At 46.9% G+C, this 11,201-nt stretch overlaps 1 protein-coding gene across 1 annotated transcript in view; it reads right to left on the bottom strand.

The window, feature by feature from the left end:
* Nucleotides 1-11,201, bottom strand: part of LOC135818259 (uncharacterized) — a 202,863-nt gene that overhangs the window by 125,243 nt on the left and 66,419 nt on the right. The gene's annotated exons all lie outside the window — the stretch shown is intronic.

Below are 11,201 nucleotides of genomic sequence, written 5' to 3'. Positions count from 1 at the left end.
GTGCCTTCTTCCACAACTGGTACAGAGCTTGACTGCTTTGGGGCGTAGTATCTCCTTTTCTTCCTCCTATGGCCACTTACAGAGCTGCTGGTGCTTCTCTTTCGTTTCCCCATGTTCACTTTCACGATCACAAACAAAAAAACAAAGATTTTTTCCTTCGCGTGGCGTCGTGGCGCTGCAGAACGTCATACGCGATCAAGGAAGCACGTGGCAGCTCTCCATGACTACAAAAACAGAAGCCAGGGTCGCTTACCTGGCGAAGTTGAATCAAAAACGCTTGATTTTGGACTAAACCAAAATCACAAAAATAATTAGGCAATTGTAAACATTTGAGTATTTTACATTTGAAATTTATCTCGACATACTTTAGCTCATAACTCCACTTCTACTCAACCGATTACGCTCAAATTTGAAATTCTGGCACTTCAAATATCCTAAGACAAGATTCCATAGCAAAAAGTTCAAAACTCAGAAATTCATTTTTTGACCCTCTGAACCTCGTTTTAAAAAAACATGCTGTTGGTTGACAGCATGTAACAAGGTTGAGGACACCGTGTTCGCAAACAGTGACCTTTCTACAACCATCCACGGTTGGTAGAGCCCCAGTCTGTTGAGACCACCTGAACCGTGTGGATCTTAGACCCGGTTCTGACCCTCTTTATTCTAGGGGAGTTTTTTCTAGACTTCTCCTAACGTGAATCGTGTATTCTGTGATCGCTCCTGGATGTGTTCTTGGTTTATACCAGTAGCGAAATTGCAGGGTGTGATCTCAGAGCAAAGATATGCCTGTCACTGCATGTATAAGTACATGTATGGTAAGACCTGTGACTAACGACCACCCCTTGGGGCCAGAGAAAGCGGTCTTTAGTGGAAGGTAGTCCTTAGTTAGAGGTTTTCACCGCGCAACCATACTCTTGTTCATGAATGTGAGACCGTCTGTGCCTGGCGAAGTGGTCTGAAGCACAGTAAAAGCTGTAACTAAAGACCACCGTGAATAGCGACCAGCCTGGTACTAAAGACCACTTCGCCAGGCACGGACGGTCTCACATTTATTATAATGGTTGTGCGGTGCAAACCTCTAACTAAGGACCACCTGCCAATAAAGACCGCTTTCTCTGGCCCCAAGGAGTGGTCGTTAGTCACAGATTTTACTGTACCAGGCTGGTCGCTAATCACAGTGGTCTTTAGTTACAGGTTTTACTGTATAGCGTTTCCACCCTCATGCGGATGAAATTGTGGCGCGAAGGACCCTGCGCGACTCAAGCCAAGGCGGTAGTTTCAAAAGTTTTTTCGCCTCCATCTTATGCTCACTTGCAGTGGGCAGTCGCCCTTGGCGGAAACTGCTGTCCTTACGCATGCATTGCACAGGACACAGCACAATTGCAATAGAGAGGTTTTGCAGAGCGAACGTTCGCAATGATTTTCGCGTTCCGGGTTGCGAAAACTATTGCGAACGTTCGCGCGAAATTTGTGTTTTGCATGTTTTTCGCTCCAAGACATTTTCGCGTGCACTCGCTTGTTTGAGAAGTACAGTGAGTGGTCTTCATCCGATTATTTTTGTTGTTGCGAGTGGTGGCACCTAGAGTTACGGCCTGAGACGAGAGCTCCTTGACTACCTTGTCTATGGCCGGAGACCCACAGTCACAAACGGGTTGGCTTGTGCCGTAATCTGGCGCATCAACACCTGAAATTCAAAGAGGCATCGATGCATCGTTGATGTAACCGACTCTGAGCAGTGAGAAGACGAGCAGGCAGGAGATGGTCCCGGAGAAGAAGCAACACGGGCCGCCACAAGTATAGCCTAGCTAGCACCCGCGTACCAAGCCAAGAGTAGAGATCAAGCACAAACATGAGGACTGAGGGTGGCTCACCGTGCACGAACAGTCCACAAAGAGCGAAAATTACTGCGAAAGTTTGCATGTATCTCGCTCCAAGAAATGTTCGTGTGCACTCGCTTGTTTTTGAGAAGTCGTCTCCATCCGATTATTTATTTGTTGCGAGTGGCGGCACGCGCACCAGATACCCTGAGGCCTGAGTCACGGCCTGAGACGAGAGCTCTTTGACTACGTTGTCCATGGCCGGAGACCCACAGACAAACGGGTCGGGTTGGCTTGTGCCGTAATCTTGTGCATCAACACGTGAGATTCAAAAGGCATCATTGATGTAACCGACTCTGAGCAGTGAGAAGACGAGCAAGCAGGAGATCGGAGATGGTTCTGGAGATGAAGCAACACGGGCTGCCACAAGTATGAAAGCTAGCACTCGCGGACCAAGCCAAGAGACTTTGAAGAGTAGAGATAAAGCACAACTAATACTTGCATGAAGATCACCGTGCACCAGGCCAGGCTGACCAGCGGTCCACAAAGAGCGAAAATTACTGCGAAAGTTTGTTTCGCGTTTCCTGCAACTTTCGCGTTCAAAACTGCGAACGTTCGCACGAAGTTTCGCTTTTCGTGACGTCAAACGAAAATTCGCGCGAACGTTCGCTCTGCAAAACCTCTCTAATGTCACATTGTGATGACTGGGTGTGTTGGCCAGTGCATTTTTGAACATGACCAGTAAAGCCATGACTGTGAACAGGGCTGCTACGCATTGTAACTAAACAATAGGCGTGAGCATTGGACTCTGGAAAAGTACGTAAATAATTTCATTACACAAGGCAGAACAACAGACACCAAAAAGCTTTCTCGTAACTCCGAGTTTCGTGTTTCAAAAAACACTCATCAGGCGATAAAACATAATAGTGCTATTCGCAAGTTACATGTACATTGTACATGTATATGGTGTACTAGCTGTGCTAGTACTTGTTAGCAACAATCCGAACTAGCGCACACACTGCACTGCATTGCTTTGTACTGCATTCACGACTGACGTCATGCGCTTTGTTTTGCTGCGTAATCACAAATGGCACCAGCCCATTTTGCGGAAAAGAAAAACAAATCTTGCTTGCCCTGTTGTGCTCTTCCAGACAACGGATCGTGCTTCAGCAGTGTTTCTTTTCCCACCATCCCTCCCTATCCAACTTATTCACACCATCATAATTATCGTACCCACTAATCGGGTCCACTCTCACAACTGGTGTTATCTAGCTATTTGCTGCGGCTCTGCCTTGCGCTATATTACATCCATTTAGCATTGCAGCTCTACGTTGAGCTAACAGCAGCTCTACTTTGAGCTAACAGCAGCTCTACTTTGAGCTAACAGCAGCTCTACTTTGAGCTAACCGCAGCTCTACTTTGAGCTAACAGCAGCTCTACTTTGAGCTAACAGCAGCTCTACTTTGAGCTAACCGCAGCTCTACTTTGAGCTAACCGCAGCTCTACTTTGAGCTAACAGCAGCTCTACTTTGAGCTAACAGCAGCTCTACTTTGAGCTAACCGCAGCTCTACTTTGAGCTAACCGCAGCTCTACTTTGAGCTAACCGCAGCTCTACTTTGAGCTAACAGCAGCTCTACTTTGAGCTAACAGCAGCTCTACCTTGAGCTAACAGCAGCTCTACTTTGAGCTAACAGCAGCTCTACTTTGAGCTAACCGCAGCTCTACTTTGAGCTAACAGCAGCTCTACTTTGAGCTAACCGCAGCTCTACTTTGAGCTAACAGCAGCTCTACTTTGAGCTAACAGCAGCTCTGCTCTGAGCTAACAGCAGCTCTGCTCTGAGCTAACACCAGCTCTACTTTGAGCTTCAAACCAGTTGTTTCCAAACCAGCACTCCTCAATCCAAAGATGCCTCTTTGTTGACTTGTTTGTGTGAGGGATGGGGCTAATAGGGCAATTATAATGTTAAATGTAGGCTAAAGCAGTGCTACAACCACGACACGTGAGGCGATAACACCAGCACTGGAATACACTGTGACTCTAAATTGCATTAAACAGGTATCCACATGCCCGTCTCTTACTCTGTATGTAAACATGGTAAAAATTCACCTAGGGTTCCCAGTAAAAAGGCAACGCCTGTTGGGACTCCCCTAGTAAAATAATAAAATCTACTACTACTACTACTACTACATGTATGTACAGTGTACATGTAAGTATACTTGCACACGTACATCTACAGTACAATGTACGTCACGAGTCGATGGTGATCACTGCACACTGCAGCCAACAACAACCACAACATCCAATCAAAGAAACCTGACTTCAGAGTGATGGTGAGCGTCGAGTTTGCTGGAGAAATGTCAAGACATGTAGTGTGAAGACAAAAAAAAACCAGCACACCCCGCTGTGAAAGGAATGCATGTAACACGATAGTAGTGCAGCTAGTTCTGCAATAGAATTCAATTATTTCTAAGGTCGAAGTGCAAGTACATGTACACGTACATTGTACACGTGATTGTAGATTTAAAGGGGAAGTTAAGGCAAAAATTAAAATTTCACCAGTTGTGGTCTTCGGGGTGCTGAGTCGAATGGTCTTGGTCCGAGAAAGCTGAGACGCTCCCTTCCTACTTGAATCCCAATCGAACTCGCGCACTTCCACCGAAACTGGGTGACTGCGCCCTACTAGATGGGGATTTGTATGTAAAATGTCACTAAAAGCGCCATTTCGTTCTTATAAAAGCACGGATGACCGCGATTGGCCCATATGTTGTAGTCTTTTGGACGCTGAGTCGACTGGTTTTGGTCCGAAAAGGCTGCGATGCAGCGTTCCTCCTTTATTCCCAATCGAACGTGGTTGAACAAGCGGTCACGTGCTCCTGGGTGCCCAAATCACCTGGTCACCACGCCAGCAGGTGACAACTTTCACACCAAGGTTCAACTCGAGTGACAGGACTGCACCCAAAAAAGGTCAAACAGGCTAGTAAGTTGTACCCTGCAGGCACGGTGACCAGGTGACTGGCGTACGCAGCAGCACGTGACCGCTTGTTCAACCATGTTCGATTGGGAATAAAGGAGGAACGCTGCATCGCAGCCTTTTCGGACCAAAACCAGTCGACTCAGCGTCAAAAAGACTACAACATATGGGCCAATCGCGGTCATCCGTGCTTTTATAAGAACGAAATGGCGCTTTTAGTGACATTTTACATACAAATCCCCATCTAGTAGGGCGCAGTCACCCAGTTTCGGTGGAAGTGCGCGAGTTCGATTGGGATTCAAGTAGGAAGGAAGCGTCTCAGCTTCCTCGGACCAAGACCATTCGACTCAGCACCCCGAAGACTACAACTGGTGAAATTTTAATTTTTGCCTTAACTTCCCCTTTAAACCTCTGATGCATTCTTGACAGCTTTCCTTCTTCCGGAACGAATGCATGTTTCTCAGCTACATGTTCGAATCAAGTTAGTCAGAAAGTTTGAGTTACACACGGCCAGCAGCACTGAGCCTTTACTCTCTGTACTGCGACAGGCATTTAGTCCCAACTCCAGCACATGCACTCTGTTGTGGCGACTCCACTCGCCACGCCAGCCAGCAACACGACTTCAAGGTGTTCTATTATAATGGCATGTACATTCTCCATTTTTTTAATGTCTCTACTGTAAAACCTGTCAAGGCGACCACTCGGATAGGGCGACCACCTGTCGAAGAAGACCACTGAAACCAGGATGCTATTTCCAGACAAATGACCCTCGATAAGGAGACCACCTGGTAACAGAGACCACATTTTGAAGGTCCCTTGAGTGGTCGTCTTAGACAGGTTTCACTGTCCCTTTATTGAAGTGATTTGTGTGATTGAAAAAGCTGCATAGAGGAATTCTACATTATACATGTAACTTGGAATACATTATCTACTCTAACTTCGAGTCGTTTTGCAGGCTCATGTGCTGAATGAGGTCGGCCAGAGAGCGCATGTTGTGGCACTTCGACTACATCATGATGAACACGCATAACCTGCTTACCCTCCCATGCCTTTCTCTTTAATAGACATAGCAAAAATGTATTTGGTAAGTGTTCTATTTTTAAAGGAAATGACCAAAATGTAACATGTTATCTGTAGTTTGTGTGCAACACTAACACTAACAGTTATAAGTAAGATGTTGTGTAGTCAGAAGGTGCAAATAAATAATAAATTGCACGGTTTGCGTGAGACTCGGGCCACTCGGCTGGAAGGCGAGTTTTCCGGAACCGCCGTGGGAAGGTGCAACAGCTATCATAATACTGACTGATGTGATGCTGACATTCAACGACCTAATGATCGGGTGATAAGTGTTCTATCTTCAGGAAAGCACGTTTGTTGTTTACTTCGCACAAGCTGTTCATATCAGGGAGTAGCACAATACCCGATATTTTACTACTCACTGGTTCATAGTGATGTTTCTATTGGCAAGGATCATTTGGGTCTTGAATTCGATTTGATGTAAATACATTATGTGTACATGGAGACCTCGAGCTTAGTAAACAGGCCATCAACTGTGTTGTGTCATTGTTCTTAACCCTTTAAGAGCCGCCCCGTACTTTTAAGTGTTGGCACAGGACTACATGCAACGTTAGGTGCTAATTGACGCCTAAGCTTTCTCATGCCAATCCAAGAGGCGAGATCAAGACAGTTAGTGTTTGGACAGCAGCAACATTTCTGGCTCTGGCTTGACAGATGAATTATGCTAATGCCAAGGTAGACAATAGTTTAGTAAACACACTGACCCTCATACACTTGCTGCGCGCCACAACGCAGCCAAAGTCGCAAAAGGCCAGTGGGGTTATCTGGGCACGTCGAAACGAGAAGGCCAAGTACGCGATATAGCAGTTTCCGGTTGTGTGCATGATAGCTCTGTTGCGGTTATTATCATTAGTGATGCATATGTCCTTCAGCACTGTTTCCTACCACTTAAAAATGCTCGATATGAACATCTTCCGGTTGTTCTTCATGTAGACTATAACAGCGATTACAAGCTCTAGGTGTCTGTCGACAACACCAGTACATGTATTCAGAATCCATGTCATTGTGTGATCCTGAGGAGTCGAACTCTTCTGACACCCGTGGAGAATACAGTGTAGTAGTGCTGTACTGTGCTGCATCAGGTGTTGTGTGGTGCACATGGACATGTATCATTCTGTACACGCATTGCTCGTTCCACTACATGCCGTCGCACGTTCTTATCGTGTAGTTCAGTTCTCCCTCAGATCGGATTCACACTATGTCATTCACGGCATGCAGAATAGCTCCAGGGCTTCGCCATGCTCGCCTGGAATGGTCAGCTACATGTATGTATGTACAAGCATAGAGTCGACCTGCTTTGTACATTTGTATATGGAGGACCCAGAGAGACCAGGAGACATAAAATGCGAGTCACAAAGTCTCCTCCTCCCAAGGATACTGGACCAAAAAATGCAAGGACTAAGGAATTCGAGCAGGAAGCCTTCCCCAACGAGAAGCTCATGGATGTCTACTTTACCAAACTGCTCCCGGCATTCCGTTTCTTAGGAGGCACCGCTGGTGTCACCGTCCCCAACTTCCCTGAGGCTTCAGGCAATTTAGGACTAATCGATGCCAGGAAAGACTCCAGCTTGATGACTTTGGTGTTAAGTCCATCGCCTGAGGCAGGCATCGGCATCAAACCGAGAGAGAAGACCTTCCGTTACATTTTCCTTGTGCAGCGACTAGTTTGGCGTCTCACCACTTCCCCACTGTCGTGAAATGCCTGGCAAAACACGACGGTACACACCGCATGAAATCTAACTCCAATCCCGGTTAAAACAGCTAGCATTTTATGTGATATGCACGAACTGTCCAGTAGTGATAACACATGACACGCACAACTCGTGTTGGGAACCTACAATTATGATTTGCAAAATGGTGTTGACCCGGACGTAACAGAGCAAAAAAGTGCACATCACTTCACAGGGGTCTGTTTGGGGATGTTCAAGACACACAATGTAGTCACTGTACATGTACATGTACATGTACAGTGGCTCACAATTATTGTACAAGTCATGTAGATCTACAGTACATGCCCCGGCCTGGGAGCATGAACATGTAGATCTACAGTACATGCCCTGGCCTGGGAGCATGAACATGTAGATTTACAGTACATGCCCTGGCCTGGGAGCATGAACATGTAGATCTACAGTACATGCCCTGGCCTGGGAGCATGAACATGTAGATCAACAGTACATGCCCTGGCCTGGGAGCATGAACATGTGGATCTACAGTACATGCCCTGGTCTGGGAGCATGAACATGTAGATCTACAGTACATGCCCTGGTCTGGGAGCATGAACATGTAGATCTACAGCACATGCCCTGGCCTGGGAGCATGAACATGTAGATCTACAGTACATGCCCTGGCCTGGGAGCATGAACATGTAGATTTACAGTACATGCCCTGGCCTGGGAGCATGAACATGTGGATCTACAGTACATGCCCTGGTCTGGGAGCATGAACATGTAGATTTACAGTACATGCCCTGGTCTGGGAGCATGAACATGTAGATCAACAGTACATGCCCTGGTCTGGGAGCATGAACATCTAGATCTACAGTTCATGCCCTGGTCTGGGAGCATGAACATGTAGATCAACAGTACATGCCCTGGTCTGGGAGCATGAACATGTAGATCTACAGCACATGCCCTGGCCTGGGAGCATGAACATGTAGATCTACAGTACATGCCCTGGCCTGGGAGCATGAACATGTAGATCTACAGTACATGCCCTGGTCTGGGAGCATGAACATGCAGATCTACAGCACATGCCCTGGTCTGGGATCATGAACATGTAGATCAACAGTACATGCCCTGGCCTGGGAGCATGAACATGTAGATTTACAGTACATGCCCTGGTCTGGGAGCATGAACATGTAGATCTACAGTACATGCCCTGGCCTGGGAGCATGAACATGTAGATTTACAGTACATGCCCTGGTCTGGGAGCATGAACATGTAGATCTACAGTACATGCCCTGGCCTGGGAGCATGAACATGAAGATCTACAGTACATGCCCTGGCCTGGGAGCATGAACATGTAGATCTACAGTACATGCCCTGGTCTGGGAGCATGAATATGTAGATCTACAGTACATGCCCTGGCCTCGGATCATGAACATGTAGATCTACAGTACATGCCCTGGCCTGGGAGCATGAACATGCAGATCTACAGTACATGCCCTGGTCTGGGAGCATGAACATGAAGATCTACAGTACATGCCCTGGTCTGGGAGCATGAACATGTAGATCTACAGTACATGCCCTGGTCTGGGAGCATGAATATGTAGATCTACAGTACATGCCCTGGCCTCGGATCATGAACATGTAGATCTACAGTACATGCCCTGGCCTGGGAGCATGAACATGTAGATCTACAGTACATGCCCTGGTCTGGGAGCATGAACATGTAGATCTACAGTACATGCCCTGGTCTGGGAGCATGAACATGGAGATCTACAGTACATGCCCTGGTCTGGGAGCATGAACATGGAGATCTACAGTACATGCCCTGGTCTGGGAGCATGAACATGAAGACATAAGACTAAGTAACGGTTTTATCCACTTCAAATAATGCGTGCACATTGTACTTGTTTCAACCAAGAACTCAGCAACCGTGTGCGTTTCCTCAATTCTCAATTGGCACGCTACAAATGTCGGCAACAAATGTGCTGATAAGATGGATGTGCCCTAGCGCGTTGACGGTAAGTCTGGCACATCTCATATCTATACATTGTACAGTCATGTATATGACTGTGTATCAAGCATCTGCAGCATGAATATGTTCTTACAATGAGAGATTGCGCGCACACAAGATATGAATGCGTGTATGCTTATGGGCGTTCGTGCGTGTGTTTGTGTGTGTGTGTGTGTGCGCGCGTGCGTGTGTGTGTTTGTGTGTGTGTGTGTGTTTGTGTGTGTGTGTGTGTTTGTGTGTGTGTGTGTGTGTGTGTGTGTGTGACGTGAGACCCCACTCGAACTGACTTCCTTGGTGGCTTGTGTGAGGCACTGTATTTAGTATCATCTTCCGTGGTAAGATGATCAGGGTTGAGCGTCAAGGTGGGCGTCCATGCGCCCGTGCGTGTACATGTATGTGAACATGGACATGTACATGTATGCGTGTGTGTTTGTGTATGTTTGTTTGTGCATGTCTGTGTATGTGTGTGTGGTATGTTTGCGTGTGTGAAAGTGTGACCGGTCGAGATTTGTTTGTATCACCGAGTAACGGCGCAGTAACGCCATCGCTCACACCTACAATTGTAGGTTTAGCAGGTGGACTAACAAGTCGCACCCTGCCACGTTCAAGCCGACGCAGAAACGGATACTCCGACGACGGGAAAACACAAAGACATCACTTAAAGGGGAAGTTGAGGCAAAAATTAAAATTTCACCAGTTGTAGTCTTCGGGGTGCGGAGTCGAATGGTCGTGGTCCGAGGAAGCTGAGACGCTCCCTTCCTACTTGAACCCCAATCGAACTCGGGCACTTCCACCGAAACTGGGTGACTGCGCCCTACTAGATGGGGATTTGTATTCAAAATGTCTTTCTTTATCCACTGACGATGTTGTTCAGAACAACGAAACGTCTGGAGAAGTATCGTAAAAATTTCTATCGTTATTAAATGTTATCAAATATACCACTCTTTGGTCTAGAAAGAATACTTTTTGATATTACAATGAGAGTGAATAATCAACGGCTTGTCCACCAACTCTTATTCAAAATGTCACTAAAAGCGCCATTTCGTTCTTATAAAAGCACGGATGACCGCGATTGGCCCATATGTTGTAGTCTTTTGGACGCTGAGTCCACTGGTTTTGGTCCGAAAAGGCTGCGATGCAGCGTTCCTCCTTTATTCCCAATCGAACATGGTTGAATAAGCGGTCACGTGCTCCTGCGTACGCCAGTCACCTAGTCACCGTGCCTGCAGGGTACAACTTACTAGCCTGTTTGACCTTTTTTGGGTGCAGTCCTGTCACTCGAGTTGAACCTTGGTGTGAAAGTTGTCGCCTGCTGGCGTGGTGACCAGGTGATTTGGGCACCCAGGAGCACGTGACCGCTTGTTCAACCATGTTCGATTGGGAATAAAGGAGGAACCCTGCATCGCAGCCTTTTCGGACCAAAATCAGTCGACTCAGCGTCCAAAAGACTACAACATATGGACCAATCGCGGTCATCCGTGCTTTTATAAGAACGAAATGGCGCTTTTAGTGAGATTTTGCATACAAATCCCCATGTAGTAGGGCGCAGTCACCCAGTTTCGGTGGAAGTGCGCGAGTTCGATTGGGATTCAAGTAGGAAGGGAGCGTCTCAGCTTTCTCGGACCAAGACCATTCGACTCAGCACCCCGAAGACTA

Source organism: Sycon ciliatum, chromosome 5, assembly GCF_964019385.1.
Source record: "Sycon ciliatum chromosome 5, ocSycCili1.1, whole genome shotgun sequence".
Taxonomy (NCBI): Eukaryota; Metazoa; Porifera; class Calcarea; order Leucosolenida; family Sycettidae; genus Sycon; species Sycon ciliatum.
Note: the sequence above shows the minus strand (reverse complement) of the source record. Positions and strands in the feature narration are given on the sequence as shown.